Source organism: Zootoca vivipara, chromosome 14 (assembly GCF_965207765.1).
Source record: "Zootoca vivipara chromosome 14, rZooViv2.hap1.1, whole genome shotgun sequence".
Lineage (NCBI taxonomy): Eukaryota > Metazoa > Chordata > Lepidosauria > Squamata > Lacertidae > Zootoca > Zootoca vivipara.
The window spans coordinates 45,835,972-45,851,175 of record NC_142597.1 but is presented as its reverse complement, the minus strand read 5'-3'; the positions used below and the strand labels follow the sequence as shown (position 1 = coordinate 45,851,175).

Genomic DNA, 15,204 nt, shown 5'->3' with positions numbered 1-15,204 from the left:
GCCTATCAGTGCGGACAGTACTGAGATGGGTGAAACCCTTGTACGATTTTGCATGTTCCTGTAAAGCCTCATGGTGGGCGCACCAGGTTGGCAAATGCTGCCCCTTGACCAGTCAGAGTTGCCCACACTGTTTCCCCGCTGGTCCCTCCCTCCCAGCTGGTCCCTCCCTCCCAGCACCATGGCAACGGCCATCTCCCCTCAGCAACGGTTGCCATGGAGATGGTGTGGCCGTGGCTCATCTGGGGTGGGAGCAGTGACGGAGGGGGTGGGGGTGGAGCAAAAGGGACTCCCACCAGCTTGCTCAGCCTCCCTTCTCCGAGGCTCTTGAATCGTAGAAGGGACCCCCAATGGTCATCTAGTCCAGTGGTTCCCAACAGGTGGTCCGTGGACCCCCAGGGATCCGCGAGCTATGCCAGAGGGGTCCGCAAGATGCTATTAGAATAAAAAATATATTAAATATATTTTGTATGATAACAGATTTTTTGTTTTGGCTGCTTCCTGCATGAGCAGAGTCTAGCGCAAAACTAGAATTAGATAGAGGCAGTAGTTGTGCTGTATGCCGTTAGGTGGCGCTTTACAAACACTACTGTTTTGCAAAGAGGCAGCGCGCGCATTCTACTAACGCTCACCTCCCCAAGATGCTTTGCGCGCGTCGGCTTCATTTGTGCGCTACTGCGCAGGTACCCTGTCTTCTCCATTCCCCTCCCTCCTCCCTGGCGCGCGCTGCCTCTTTGCAAAACAGTCGTGTTTGTAAACAAAGCGTTGTTTTTCGCGGAAGCTACAGTTCGCGTAGTTAAAAATGGACCGTTGGTTAAAAAGTGGTTCGTTAAAACGACAAAGGCCTACAGAACTGAAAATTAAAACTAACTGTATACTGATGGAGTACTCTGTTGTAACTGTAAAAAAACGTATAAATATAAAATATAAAAAGACTCTTAATTTGGCTCTCATTTTTTAATTTTAGGATTAGGAATTAATGGGGGTCCTTGTCACAATAGCGGCTCAATGAGGGGTCCTCGAGAAAATTTTGTTGGGAACCCCTGATCTAGTCCAACCCATGACAATGCGAGAATCACAGCCAGAGGTCGCCATTGGGGCTTTGAAACCATCACCAGGCCCCCTAAGACGAGTGCCCACATGGCTGTCAATGAGGAAGATGGGCAAGCAGGGTGGATAAAAATCAATGATTTTTAAAAAATATATACTGTATTTAAAAATCGATTTTTAAAAAATATTTAAAAATTATTTAAAAATTTTGAAAATTTAAATTGGATTTTAAAAAATAAAATGCTTTTGGAGGAAAAATCTTTCTAAAGGTAGTTTTCTATTTAAGTTACATTCTAGTCCAAAGGCTATTCATCAGGAAATAAGGATTTGTTTTAAAGTTTTTCATGTGTGCGAAAACTCAGTTAAAGTTTTTTTAAAACAAAAACAAAAAACCATTTCACCACATCAGTTAACAAACATGGATACATATGCTATAATGTTATTGCTTAAGTTAAATAAATTGTTTAAATTGTTATTAAGGAAATGATTGTTTTTCTCCTTCCAATAAAGTACAGCAGAAAAGTTGTCCAAATATAAACAGTTAATTTATTAAACCTCACCATAATTTCATAATTATATGTCTATGTATTTCTAATAGTATAACCAAATCAGTAATTTTTGATATAACTGTAAAAACTACCCTGAAATTTTATTATTCCAAAAATGAGACCTTCCTCTGGTTGTAAATATTAAGATTATACCAGCCAGAATGAGTCTTTCTGTAAAAAAAATATTTAAATCAGGTCTTACTGATTAGTGATTTTAATTGTGATTTAATCGATTTGATTTAAATCAAAGTGGGCAACCCAATAAAATAATGTGTCAGAAGGAGAAAGGAAGTCAGTTTTGCTTGAATTTAAAAACAACCCTACCTGATTTGCTTTTTCTGAGAGGCAGCGGTTGTGGAGTGGTTACAGCATCAGGCTCTGAACTGGGAGAGATCAGGGTTCGAATTCACACACACACCGCCTTGGCCCACGAAGCTCACTGCATGTGAACTTGGGCCGATCCCTGCCTCTTAGCCTCACCTACCTCACAGGGATGTCGTGGGGATTAAATGAGGACTAGGGCCTGGGAGAGACCAGGGTGCGAATCCCTCCCTTGGCCCATGAAGCACAGAGCAGGTGAGACCTTGGGGGTCAGAAACTGCCTCTCTCAGCCTAGCCTGCCTCACAGGGTTGTTGTGGGAGTTAAGTGAGGGGGGGAACCGTGTACGTCACCTTGAGCTCCTCAGTGGAAGAGGTGGGAGAAGAATGCGAATAAATACACAATAAATAAACAATGCAAGCACCAAGAAAACAGCCGTCCTCCAAAAATCTGCCCTTCTCCGAATTTTGCAATGCAATTCTCCAGACAGGGAATTTGTACAAAAATGCATATGCTAAAGTAAACAGTACATCAAAAAGGAACATATAAGTGAAAAGGACACATAAAAATGCAGTATTATTATTATTATTATTATTATTATTATTATTATTATTATTATTAATTATTATTATCATCATCACCTGGAGTACTGTGTCCAGTTCTGGGCACCACAGTCAAGAAGGATACTGACAAGCTGGAACGTGTCCAGAAGAGGGCAACCAAAATGGTCAAAGGCCTGGAAACGATGCCTTATGAGGAACGGCTTAGGGAGCTGGGTATGTTTAGCCTGGAGAAGAGAAGGTTAAGGGGTGATATGATAGCCATGTTCAAATATATAAAAGGATGTCATATGGAGGAGGGAGAAAGGTTGTTTTCTGCTGCTCCAGAGAAGCGGACACGGAGCAATGGATTCAAACTTCAAGAAAGAAGATTCCACCTAAACATTAGGAAGAACTTCCTGACAGTAAGAGCTGTTCGGCAGTGGAATTTGCTACCAAGGAGTGTGGTGGAGTCTCCTTCTTTGGAGGTCTTTAAGCAGAGGCTTGACAGCCATATGTCAAGAATGCTTTGATGGTGTTTCCTGCTTGGCAGGGGGTTGGACTGGATGGTCCTTGTGGTCTCTTCCAACTCTATGATTCTATGATTCTATTATTATTATTATTATTATTATTATTATTATTATTATTATTATTATTATTATTATTACCCTGCCCATCTGGCTGGGTTTCCCCAGCCACTCTGGGTGGCTTCCAACAAAGTATTAAAATACAATGGTCCTTCAGATATTAAAAGCTTCCCTAAACAAGGAATACCGCTTTGCAAATACACACACACACACACACACACACACACACACAAAATATTGTGTAAAATTGTGTAGAAAAATTCAAGAAATTCACACAAAGTGTTGCAGTGTCTTCTTGAGGATTTCTTTTAAGGGGAAAAAGTCACAACCAGATGTGGAAATGCGGGGAGCCGAATTTAACTTTTCAAAAATGGGGGGACTGGCAGATTTGCCGACACTTGGCGGCTGCTGAACAGGGGCACACTGGGGAAACGCCACGTGCGAATGCCGCCGGTATGCTCTTTCTTCACAAGCTGAGAGAGGCCGGCGGCTTCTGGGCAACACGCACGCGAGCAGCTCTGCGCAACGTGCAGGAAGAGACGTCGGCTCTCTCGTTACCCAAAAGCAACGAGCCCCGAATGCGAAACTCAAAAGAGTCAAAAAGGTCACAGGAAAACCACCGCTCTTTGAAATGAGTTACATCTAAGTTAGATAAGTTAGTGAGATAAGTTATGAGTAGACTACTGCGGTGAGGTTTTCTACAATCGAGCAGTGCACAAAACATAGACTCACAGGAGTGGAGAGTTGGAAGGGACCCCCCCAGGGTCATCTAGCAGTTCAAGCCCCTGCAATGCAGGAATTTCATGAAATAAAAAAGTTAAATCAAAGTTGAATGTTAGATCTAAATTAGATTAGGCACCAGGAGTGGAAATGGATCGTGTTGGCTTATTTGTTCCATGTCTGGAACAGAAAGGAGCGTCTCGATCCCCATCATTCAGCCCGGACATTGAGGTCCAGCGCTGAGGGCCTTCTGGCCATTCCGTCCCTGCGAGAAGTGAAGTTACAGGGAACCAGGCAGAGGGCCTTCTTGGCGGTGGTGCCCGCCCTGTGTATGCCCACCCGCCAAGGATGTCAAGGAAATAAACTGGGCTGCATCAATAGGAGTATAGCATCTAGATCAAGGGAAGTAATAGTACCACTGTATTCTGCTCTGGTCAGACCTCACCTGGAGTACTGTGTCCAGTTCTGGGCACCACAGTTCAAGAAGGATACTGACAAGCTGGAATGTGTCCAGAGGAGGGCAACCAAAATGGTCAAAGGCCTGGAAACAATGCCTTATGAGGAACGGCTTAGGGAGCTGGGTATGTTTAGCCTGGAAAAGAGAAGGTTAAGAGGTGATATGATAGCCATGTTCAAAGGTTGTTTTCAGAAAGGTTGTTTTCTGCTGCTCCAGAGAAGCGGACACGGAGCAATGGATTCAAACTTCAAGAAAGAAGATTCCACCTAAACATTAGGAAGAACTTCCTGACAGTAAGAGCTGTTCGACAGTGGAATTTGCTACCAAGGAGTGTGGTGGAGTCTCCTTCTTTGGAGGTCTTTAAGCAGAGGCTTGACAGGCATATGTCAAGAATGCTTTGATGGTGTTTCCTGCTTGGCAGGGGGTTGGACTGGATGGCCCTTGTGGTCTCTTCCAACTCTAGGATTCTATGATTCTATCTGACTTTTTGAAGACATCTGAAGGCAGCCCTCTTTAGGAAAGTTTTTAATGTTTGAAGTTTTATTGTGCTTTTTAATATTCTGTTGAGAGCCGCCCAGAGCAGCTGGGGAAACCCAGCCAGATAGGCGGGGTATAAATATTGTTGTTGTTGTTGTTGTTGTTGTTATATAGAATCATAGAATTGTAGAGTTGGAAGAATTGGTAGAGTTGGGCCATCTTGCCCAACCTGCTGCAATGCAGGAATCAATGGGTCGACGCAACTGTTGTCACTTTCAGTCTGCAAGGAATACGCAACCGATGAACACACCCAGCTTCCTTTTGCACTGAAAGGACCAGGGAGAAAACGTCGCTCACGACATCATTCTGCAAAGTAAGTTGTGTCGATCAATTGCAGAAGTTCAGCGATTTCGCCACGGCGGATGGCAAATCATGCAGGGTTTTTTGGAGGGAGGCAAACTGTGGCGCAATGGAAACAGCACTGCTGAGCATCCGGGGACGCCGAGACGTCTTCTTCCACCCCCAGAGGAGGAAAGTGGGCCGACCCCCCTCTCCCCAAAGCCCTGTTGCCTAACAGGCTTTGCACGGGTAACTGATAAGCTCAGGGGCTATTTATAAAACCCGGCAGTGTCGTAAGCCAGGTATAAGGCGAGGACACCAACGCCCAGAGAATCAGCGATTAGGGTGTTAGGAGGGCGAAGGAGAGGAAGTTGAAGGAAGCCAAGCCGGAGAGGAAGCTCTCTCGCTCGGAGCAGCAAGCCGGAAAGCGAGAGGAAGCCGCAGGCCAGAGAGGAGCTTGGACAGATGCAATGGGCACACAAGTTGCAAACACCTGAGGTCATGCAGAGCGCATTCAAGCCCTTGAGGTCAGAAGGAGGAACCCGACACCCCAAAGCGTCTCTGCTTGCAGTTTATTTTTTATTTTAAAAAGAAATGTGTTTCTGGTGTCGAGCGTTCCAAAAGAGCTGTTTTGAAAAGATGCCATTCTTTTACTGATCTTCGTGTTATTATTTTTGCTAGCACATTCATATCCCAGGCTTCATAACATTTAAACACCACGGGTTTGCAAAAAGGAGAAAAAAAGGATAATGCAATAAAATTAGCAACGGTGGGGGGGGGGCAGGGGAGGAACTAGATATGTTGAGACATTCAAAGAGTTAAAATCACAATAGACTAAAAGCAGGTTTCTTGCAAGGGGCTTGAGGCGGGACAGACAATTCGCACACCCCTTTCCCTGCTTTGTCTTCACAACAACATTGTATGTAGGTTGGGGCCACCCATAGCCTCTCTCAGCCTAAGGTCACATCCAGAGAGCTTCAAGGTCAGGTGGAGATTTGAACAATGTCGCCCAGGTCCTAGTCTACTAAGCAAGAAATAAGGGGGTCCCTTCCAAGGGACTTTGTGCAGGCCACCAGCTCTACACAGCAGCCAACTCCCTCTCCATCTCAGTTTTCCCCATCTGCAAAATGGGAGCTATATTATTATAAAGGACAGATCGTGAAGCTGAGGCTCCAATACTTTGGCCACCTCATGAGAAGAGAAGAATCCTTGGAAAAGACCCTGATGTTGGGAAAGATGGAGGGCACTAGGAGAAGGGGACGACAGAGGACGAGATGATTGGACAGTGTTCTCGAAGCTACGAACATGAGTCTGACCAAACTGCGGGAGGCAGTGGAAGACAGGAGTGCCTGGCGTGCTCTGGTCCATGGGGTCACGAAGAGTCAGACATGACTAAACGACTAAACACCAACAATTATTATAATTATTATTATAATTAATTACATTTGTATAATGACCTACATTCTCGTAGGATCAAAGGGCAGTTCACAACATAAAAAAAATACAAATTGAGGGTGCAAAATACATAACAAAACAAAAACTAGATTGATTGATATTGGGGAGAAGCACTTTGCATATTTAAACACAGCGTAAATCAATCCACTTTGGCCACAGATATCTGCGCTTTTTTTGTGCCGGGGTGTGCCTGGGTCTCTCTTGGTCAACACCAGCCGCCAGCTTGGACCGGCGAGGGTTGTTTTGTAAGTTACTAGTCTAGTCCCAAAGTATCCCACCTGACTGACGCAGGAGCCCCGGTGAATCCCCGCATCAACACACAGGAGCCCATCTGCGTAGCAAGGAGATAATTCCCTCTCTCGGAGGGATTTGGCTCTGAGATAAGTTCATTAGCAGTTACCACAGCACAGCTATAAATAGGAAGGTGATCTGCAAAAGGAAAAATGGATGGGCGGAGGGAGGAGGAGGAGGAGAGGCCTCTGAGCTCCCTTTGATGTGCATCCCAGGTCGGAGGACGGAATCCCCCTCACCTGTACCACTGCCAGCATCAGCTCGGCCACAAAACAGCTCTCAATTCCACTCCCACAACCTGATGTGTAAACATGATTTTAGAATGCTGTAGTTGGAAGGACCCCCACGGGCCATCTAGTCCAACCCCCTACAATTTAGGAATCCCAGCTGAAGAATCCCTGAACTCTGTTGATGTTTAGTCGTGTCCGACTCTTCGTGCCCCCAGGGACCAGAGCACGCCAGGCACTCCTGTCTTGCACTGCCTCCCGCAGTTTGGTCAAACTCATGTTGGTAGCTTCGAGAATACTGTCCAACCATCTCGTCCTCTGTCGTCCCCTTCTCCTTGTGCCCTCCATCTTTCCCAACATCAGGGTCTTTTCCAGGGAGTCTTCTCTTCTCATGAGGTGGCCAAAGTATTGGAGCCTCAGCTTCACGATCTGTCCTTCCAGGGAGCACTCAGGGCTGATTTCCTTCAGAATGGAGAGGTTTGATCTTCTTGCAGTCCATGGGACTCTCAAGAGTCTCCTCCAGCACCATAATTCAAAAGCATCAATTCTTCGGCGATCAGCCTTCTTTATGGTCCAGCTCTCACTTCTATACATCTGTTGTTTTTGTCCATGGAGTTTTCTTGGCAGGGGTACTGGAGTGGCTTGCCAGTTCCTTCTCCAGGTGGATCATGTTTAGTCAAAACTCTCCACTATGACCTGTCCGTCTTGGGTGGCCCTGCACGGCACAGCTCATAGCTTCTCTGCGTTATTCAAGCCCCTTCGCCACGACAAGGCAGTGATCCATGAAGGGGCGAGCTCTCTTTAATAACCTCCAATAAATTGGAGAAACCTAGAGTCAGAAGGGATATCCAAAAGTCATCTAGTCCAGCCCCCTGCAAGGCAGGAATCTCAGCTAAAGCATCCCTGACAGAGGGCCAGCCAACTGCTGATTGAAAACCTCCAAGGAAGGAGGGTCTTTCCGAGGGAATCCATTCCACTTTGTTCAGTTCTTACTGTGAGAAAGCTCTTCTGATGTTGAGGTGCTTGGTTTCCTGATCATTTTGGCCACCCTCATCTGCAGACCTTCCAGCTTGTCAACGTCCTTCTTAAATTGGGGTGCCCAGAACTGGACAAAGAACTCCCAAGTATTTTAATGTTGCATTTTTAACATGATCACAAATCCATCCAGGCGCCAAGTTACAGCAAAGGTTTGGGTCAAAGAATTACATAAATAAGATGCATGCATTTGCAAGAACTCAACCTCTTAGCGTGGCGACCTTTGGAACTCCCTGCCTATTGACATCATGCCGGCACCCTCCCTGCACTGTTTTCAGTGCCTACTGAAAACACATTTTATTTAGACAAGCCCATCCAGACGTTCAGAGAGCTGCTGCGAGTTTTCACCTAACATTTCAACGGCCTTTGGTTACGGTAGCTACTTCTCCTCCTAGATAATTGTATCTTTTTCATCATTGGCCTGGAGGGGCGGCGTTGTTTTGAAGCAATCGAGCGGCGTGCGAATTTCTAGGAAGCAAATGAATGGAAACAACGAGAGGCAAGATGCCCGAGAGAAATCGGAAAAGTGCCATGCAAAGCCAGCTGTCGCGGAAGATGCCCGAAACAGTCTATTTATCCCTCGCTCTGCAGAGAGCATCATTCGCCATCGACTGAGGAGGCGAGAAGCGCCCAGAGCTAATCCCCGGCTAATCAGCCGCCCTCTTTGCGGGAGGCCCTGAGAGCCAGCCGCAAATCTGGGCAATAGGGAAGGGGGCGCAGAGGGTTCGTGCCCGGCTTAATCCCTTGCGAGGACACCTTTCCAGAGCCAGCTGCTCAGGAAGGGGACAGGGCGAAGGGGACAGAGTAGCAGGACACCCTGCAGGAGAGCTGGGGGGGGGGCAACCCCTTTGAAAGAGGATCAGACCAATTCACGGAGGAGGAGGAGGAGGAGGAGGAGGAGGAGGAGGAGGAGGAGGAGGAGGAGGCGGCTATGGGGAGCTTAGAACCATAGAAACATAGAATCATAGAGTTGGAAGAGACCACAAGGGCCATCCAGTCCAACCCCCTGCCAAGCAGGAAACACCATCAAAGCATTCTTGACATATGCCTGTCAAGCCTCTGCTTAAAGACCTCCAAAGAAGGAGACTCCATCACACTCCTTCGCAGCAAATTCCACTGCCGAACAGCTCTTACTGTCAGGAAGTTCTTCCTAATGTTGAGGTGGAATCTTCTTTCTTGAAGTTTGAATCCATTGCTCCGTGTCCGCTTCTCTGGAGCAGCAGAAAACAACCTTTCTCCCTCCTCCATATGACATCCTTTTATATATTTGAACATGGCTATCATATCACCCCTTAACCTTCTCTTCTCCAGGCTAAACATACCCAGCTCCCTAAGCCGTTCCTCATAAGGCATCGTTTCCAGGCCTTTGACCATTTTGGTTGCCCTCTTCTGGACACGTTCCAGCTTGTCAGTATCCTTCTTGAACTGTGGTGCCCAGAACTGGACACAGGACTCCAGGTGAGGTCTGACCAGAGCAGAATACAGTGGTACTATTACTTCCCTAGATCTAGATGCTATACTCCTATTGATGCAGCCCAGAATTGCATTGGCTTTTTAAGCTGCTGCATCACACTGCTGACTCATGTCAAGTTTGTGGTCTACCAAGACTCCTAGATCCTTTTCACATGTACTGCTCTCAAGCCAGGTGTCTCCCATCCTGTATTTGTGCCTTTCATTTCTTTTGCCCAAGTGTAATACTTTACATTTCTCCTTGTTAAAATTCATCTTGTTTGCTTTGGCCCAGTTGTCTAATCTGTTAAGGTCATTCTGAAGTGCGATCCTGTCCTCTGGGGTATTAGCCACCCCTCCCCATTTGGTGTCCTCTGCAAACTTGCTCAGGATGCCCTCAAGCCCATCATCCAAGTCATTGATAAAGATGTTGAATAAGACTGGGCCCAAGACAGAAGCTTCTAGCCAGGATGGCTCTGCCGGTTGAAGGCAGCGATGCTTCTGAATGCCGGTGGCTGGAAATCACAGGAGGCAAGAGGGCTCTCGGGCTCGGATCCTGCTTGTGGGTTTCTCATCAGGAGATTGGGGTGGTCATCTGAGGACAGGATGCCGGACCAGAGGAGCCACTGGCCTGACCCTGTAGCCAGGCGTGATCCGATGTTCTGCCTCCACAGTCGGAAGCAGCGAGGCTCCTCGTCGAACCACAAAACTCCCCCCCCCTCTCCGAGGGTCGTCTAGTCCAGCCCGCTGCAATGTGGGAATCTCTCGTGTTCGAATCCTGCCTGTGGGTTTGCCCTTGGGGCACCCTGGGAGAGCAGGAGGCTGGACGTGGTGGGCCTGCTTTGGCCGGGCCCAGGAGGTTCTTTTGATGTTCTGCGGACCGAGAGGATCCTGGTCCGGTTTGCAATAGGAACGGGACTCGGTCCTGCTGGGTCAGACGAAAGGCCCAGAGAGAGGCCAGCACACAGCTTTCCACAGCAGCTACCCAGGTGTCCCCAACAGGACACCCACGCGTGCCCCATAACCCTCCCCCTGGTCGGGGCTGGACCCAAAGCCCCAGCAGCCGTCATCCAGGCTGGTCTCAGAGGAAGGAATACAGGAGCAGAGGAAGTGGCCTTCTGCCAGCCAGAACCATTGCTGCTCCATCTAGCTCAGCACTGTCTGCTCTGACGGGCAGCAATGGCTCTCCAGGGTGTAGGAAAAGAACTCTCTCCCAGCCCCACCCAGAGATTTCGCCCAGGACTGAATCTGAGAGTTCCTGGATGCAAAGCAGGGGCTCTGTCAATGAGCAGCAGCCCCTTCCCCAAGACAAGGAAAGAAGATACCCAAGGGGTCCTCGAGACACCCTTTATATAATGCATTCAACTTAGAATGCTAGAATTGTAGAGTCGGAAGGGACCCCGAGGGTCATCTAGCCCAACCCCCTGCAATACAATGAATATTTTGCCCACCTCAGGATTTGAACCCACGACCTTAAGAGTCTCATGTTCTATGAGCTATTCCAGTGTTGGCCACTTCCATCGGCAGGATTGGCAGTGCTACGGGTGCCCCATAATCCCCGTTCTGCGTTTGTATGAACTTGACAGTGTGGCAGCATCTGCACTTTGGAACTCCCTGCCACATGAGATCAGGTCAGACAGCCACCTTCCCTGCACTCTTTCTGGAGTCTACTAAAAACAGCACAGTATTGTTTAGACAAGCCTGCCCACGAAAGCTGCTGTGAATTTTAACCCACTATAGGATTTTAACAGCTTCTATATTTTAATGCATTGTAGTTTCCCCCTGACTTTATTGGTTTATCTTTTTGTAAACCACTTTGAGGTCGGGGGGGGGGGAGGGTGTATAATTTTTATGAAATAAAGAAAGAATCATTTGTGCGCAAGACGTTAACGGGTTGGTTAGACTGCCACACTTTCGACACTGTTTGGGCCTGCAAAGATTTCATGGTGGGCACACACTTAGTTTCTTACTGGCACATGCTCCAAAGTTTCCTGCTAATTTCGTCCAACTTTCCATAGCTCCACAAGTTCCATTTATCTTTTGTTACACTATAGCCCAAGGGTGTCCCTCCAGAGGGCAATAATGTGGCAACATTGGAGTCGTTATCACAGAGCAGCTAATATTGCCGAACGATGTGTGGATGGTCCAGTAAAAATCCACCATTAATATTCTCTCGTCCCATCAATGTCACGCTGCAGAATTCAACTCCACACCCACAAAAACTGCCAGCCTGGAAAAGATCCTCTAACGCATTATATGCCCAACTTATCCCTCTGCTCCACAGGAGATGGCCTCTCGCAGATCCTTTCCTACAGAACGGGGCCTTTAGCGTGGCGGCCCCCAACCTTTGAAACGCCTTACTTTTATGTCTCAGGCAGACGCCATCTCCGCTGCTTTTCCAGGGTCTATCAAAGGCCTTTCCTTTCGAAGAAATCTCTTGAGCAGAGATCCTTATCTCATCTTCCCTGGGTGCAAATTTGTTTGATGGGTATGGGGTTTTGTTTTTTTCCATCGTTGACATTCTCATTCATTGCTTTGGGATGATTCGCGGGGAGGAAGTCATGAATTAAACGGAATCGAATAAATAGAGCGAACGAACAGCGGGCCAAAGTTCCTGGGAGCTCCTGGCACACGGTCACCCAACCCAAGTGGGAAGCCTTCAGAATCAATAAATTGGCAAAGATGCATCAAGAGTTTTAATCTTCATACCCCCCCCCCCCGCCCGGACTCCAATCCTCCAATGCGCTGGGAGCAGGAGGGCTTCAGTCGCAGAGAACACCTGCTTAGCATGCAGAAGGTCGCAGGATCCATCCCTGGCAGCATCTCCAGGTGGGGCTGGAACAGACTCCCCACATAAAACCTTGGAGAGCTGCTGCCAGTCAGTGTTAGCACTCCTGAACTGGATGGCTCAATGGTGCAACTCAGTACAACGCAGTTTCTTGTGTTCCTAAATACAGAACATGAAGGTGATGCAGCGTGAGCCCTTTTATAAACAGGGATCGTTCAGAGGTAATTCAGAACCATGGGGACTAGAATCTTGCGTGGCTTTTTTAAGGGGCTGCAGCTTGGTGGTAAGATTGCCTCCGTTGCATGCAGAAGGTCCCGGGTTCAATCCCCGCTGGCCTCTCCTCATAATCCTGGGGGGAAGCCTCCCTGCCTGGAACCCTGGAGAGCTGCTGCTGCTGCTGCCAGTCAGTGCAGACAATACTGAGCTATTTGGACCACTGGCCTGCCTTCTACACCCTGTGGTTTGGCAGGGGAATGACCTGTCCAACCCATCAAGAGGAGGCACAAATTTGGGTCAAGTGGGTTAACCGTCTGACCTGAGACAAAGTCGCTTCCTACACCCCCACATCTTATACACCCCTAATTAACGGAGATCCAAAAATGAACCGCAAAACCGTCTGGCTCACCAGGAGCAGAGGAAATCTCAGGCCACATGCACACAGACATTTCCTTAAACGCAAACTTTGAGAGCGAAATATGCAGGAGGATTGAAATATACAGGAGAAGAGGGCAACCAAAATGGTCAAAGGCCTGGAAACAATGCCTTATGAGGAACGGCTTAGGGAGCTGGGTATGTTTAGCCTGGAGAAGAGAAGGTTAAGGGGTGATATGATAGCCATGTTCAAATATATGAAAGGATGTCATACGGAGGAGGGAGGGAGGTTGTTTTCTGCTGCTCCAGAGAAGCGGACACGGAGCAATGGATTCAAACTACAAGAAAGAAGATTCCACCTCAACATTAGGAAGAACTTCCTGACAGTAAGAGCTGTTCGGCAGTGGAATTTGCTGCCAAGGAGTGTGGTGGAGTCTCCTTCTTTGGAGGTCTTTAAGCAGAGGCTTGACAGGCATATGTCAAGAATGCTTTGATGGTGTTTCCTGCTTGGCAGGGGGTTGGGCTGGATGGCCCTTGTGGTCTCTTCCAACTCTCTATGATTCTATGAATTGCAGTCCTCTGCAATATACAGACAGCTACAAGAGTCGAACCAAGACCATGAGCCACTGTAGAGAGAAGAGAGAGAGGAAGCAGCTGCTAAGGCCCTTCCCCTAGACCTAAGAGCTGGATTAAATAGGAAGATAGGAAACTCCCCTATATGAAATCAGACAACTGGACCATCTCGGCACTGCCCTCAGACCAGGGCATTCCAAACTTTTCATGTAGGTGACACCCTTTTTAGACATGCATCATTCCGCGACACAGTAATGCAGTTTTACTAGCAAACCAGAGGTTAAACTAACCGTTTTCCAAGCCCTGAGTGGAGCGTCGGCACTAACATGTCGCGACATGCAGCTTGGAAAGCTCTGGTCTACACTGACCGGCAGGCAGCAATGTCTCTCCAGGGTTTTGGGGCAGGAGGGACATTCCCAGCCCCACCTGGAGATGCCGCCGGGGACCAAACATTAGAGCCCTGCTCCCATACCGGAGCCATTCGCCTCCCTGCCAGAGCCGCAAAGCTGCAACCACGCAGGTCAAAAGCACACTTGCCCTGGGCAAGCTCCCAGAGGACACACCAGACCTTCACTGAGCCCGTTTGCTTTTGCACACTCCAGGAAGTGACAGAGCTTGGAGACGTACAAACCTCCCATTTCTTGACAGCATTTGTCCCTTTAGCCCAAAAGGTTCTCGAAAGCGGCTCCCAAAAAAGTCAGCACTAAGGCTCACCGTCTAAAAAGACATGGCACGAGAGGAAAAGGGGAGGAGGAGGGAGGAGGTGGAAATCAAGCACAACTACTTCAAGTTGCCAGTCCCTAAACATTAAAAGCCTGATCATCTCCAACTATCCACACGCTATCTTTGAAAACGCAGTGCGCTTCTTTCCAATGAAAGGGAAGAATCCTAGCCAGTCGATCCTTGCGGGAGAGATTCCACAGATGGGCGGAAGCCAGACACAGGCAGCGTCCAGGTGCCAGGAGCCTCTGAGCATCAGGGGCCCACCAGAACTCCAGCCAGCCGTAGCAGGCTGTAAGCCCCCTGGAAGAACACAGGTGCAAACTGAGAGGCGACGGGAACACTCGTGTCATGCCTGCTTCGGACATGCACTCAGTGTCTGGTTACGCAACCAGCCAGAGACTGTTTGGGTCTTGGGTCACCAAGGCCCTGGGGGAAGAGAGCCCCATAGGGCTACTTCTGAGTAAAGAACCACAGGAGGGGTCTCTGGAGCAATACTTATTTCATTGTGGTTTGCCAAAAAGATAAAACAGCAAAAATTATCCACAAGGAGCATCAATAACCATCTAGACTTGCAAAAAGTCAAAATAACGACCCTCTTGGGATGTTAATAACCCAATAGGAATAAAACAATAATAGACGAAAAGCAGCATTTATTCTACTTTATTTGCTTCCTTTCCTCCATTCAACTTTCTCCCTCCCGCGGAAAAGACTACCATGTAGGAAAAGCGCGGGTGGAGACAGAAGACACCCCCTCCCCACCCGACTTTGCCTGGGAGGACCAATGAGGTGCCGCAGGGACACCCCTTGCGGCCCCCTAGAGGGATCGAGTGGAAGTGGGTGGGGTATGGAAGATCGTGGGGCTGAATATTCAGAGACCCACTCCCCACCCCCACTACTGTATACAGTGTATCTTTTAAAAAGACTGGCCTTTGCAGGCAAGGGGCCTGCCGGCCGTCCTTGTGTCTGGGGCGCTGCGCCCAGGGCGCACGGCGCTTGGAGAGGTGCAGGGGGGCCCGGGCCTGCGGGGCCGCCGCCTTAC

General features: G+C 48.2%; 1 protein-coding gene across 1 annotated transcript in view; it reads right to left on the bottom strand.

Annotated features, from left to right (window-relative positions):
* UNC119 (unc-119 lipid binding chaperone) overlaps positions 1–15,204 on the bottom strand; it is a 30,717-nt gene that overhangs the window by 15,237 nt on the left and 276 nt on the right. The gene's annotated exons all lie outside the window — the stretch shown is intronic.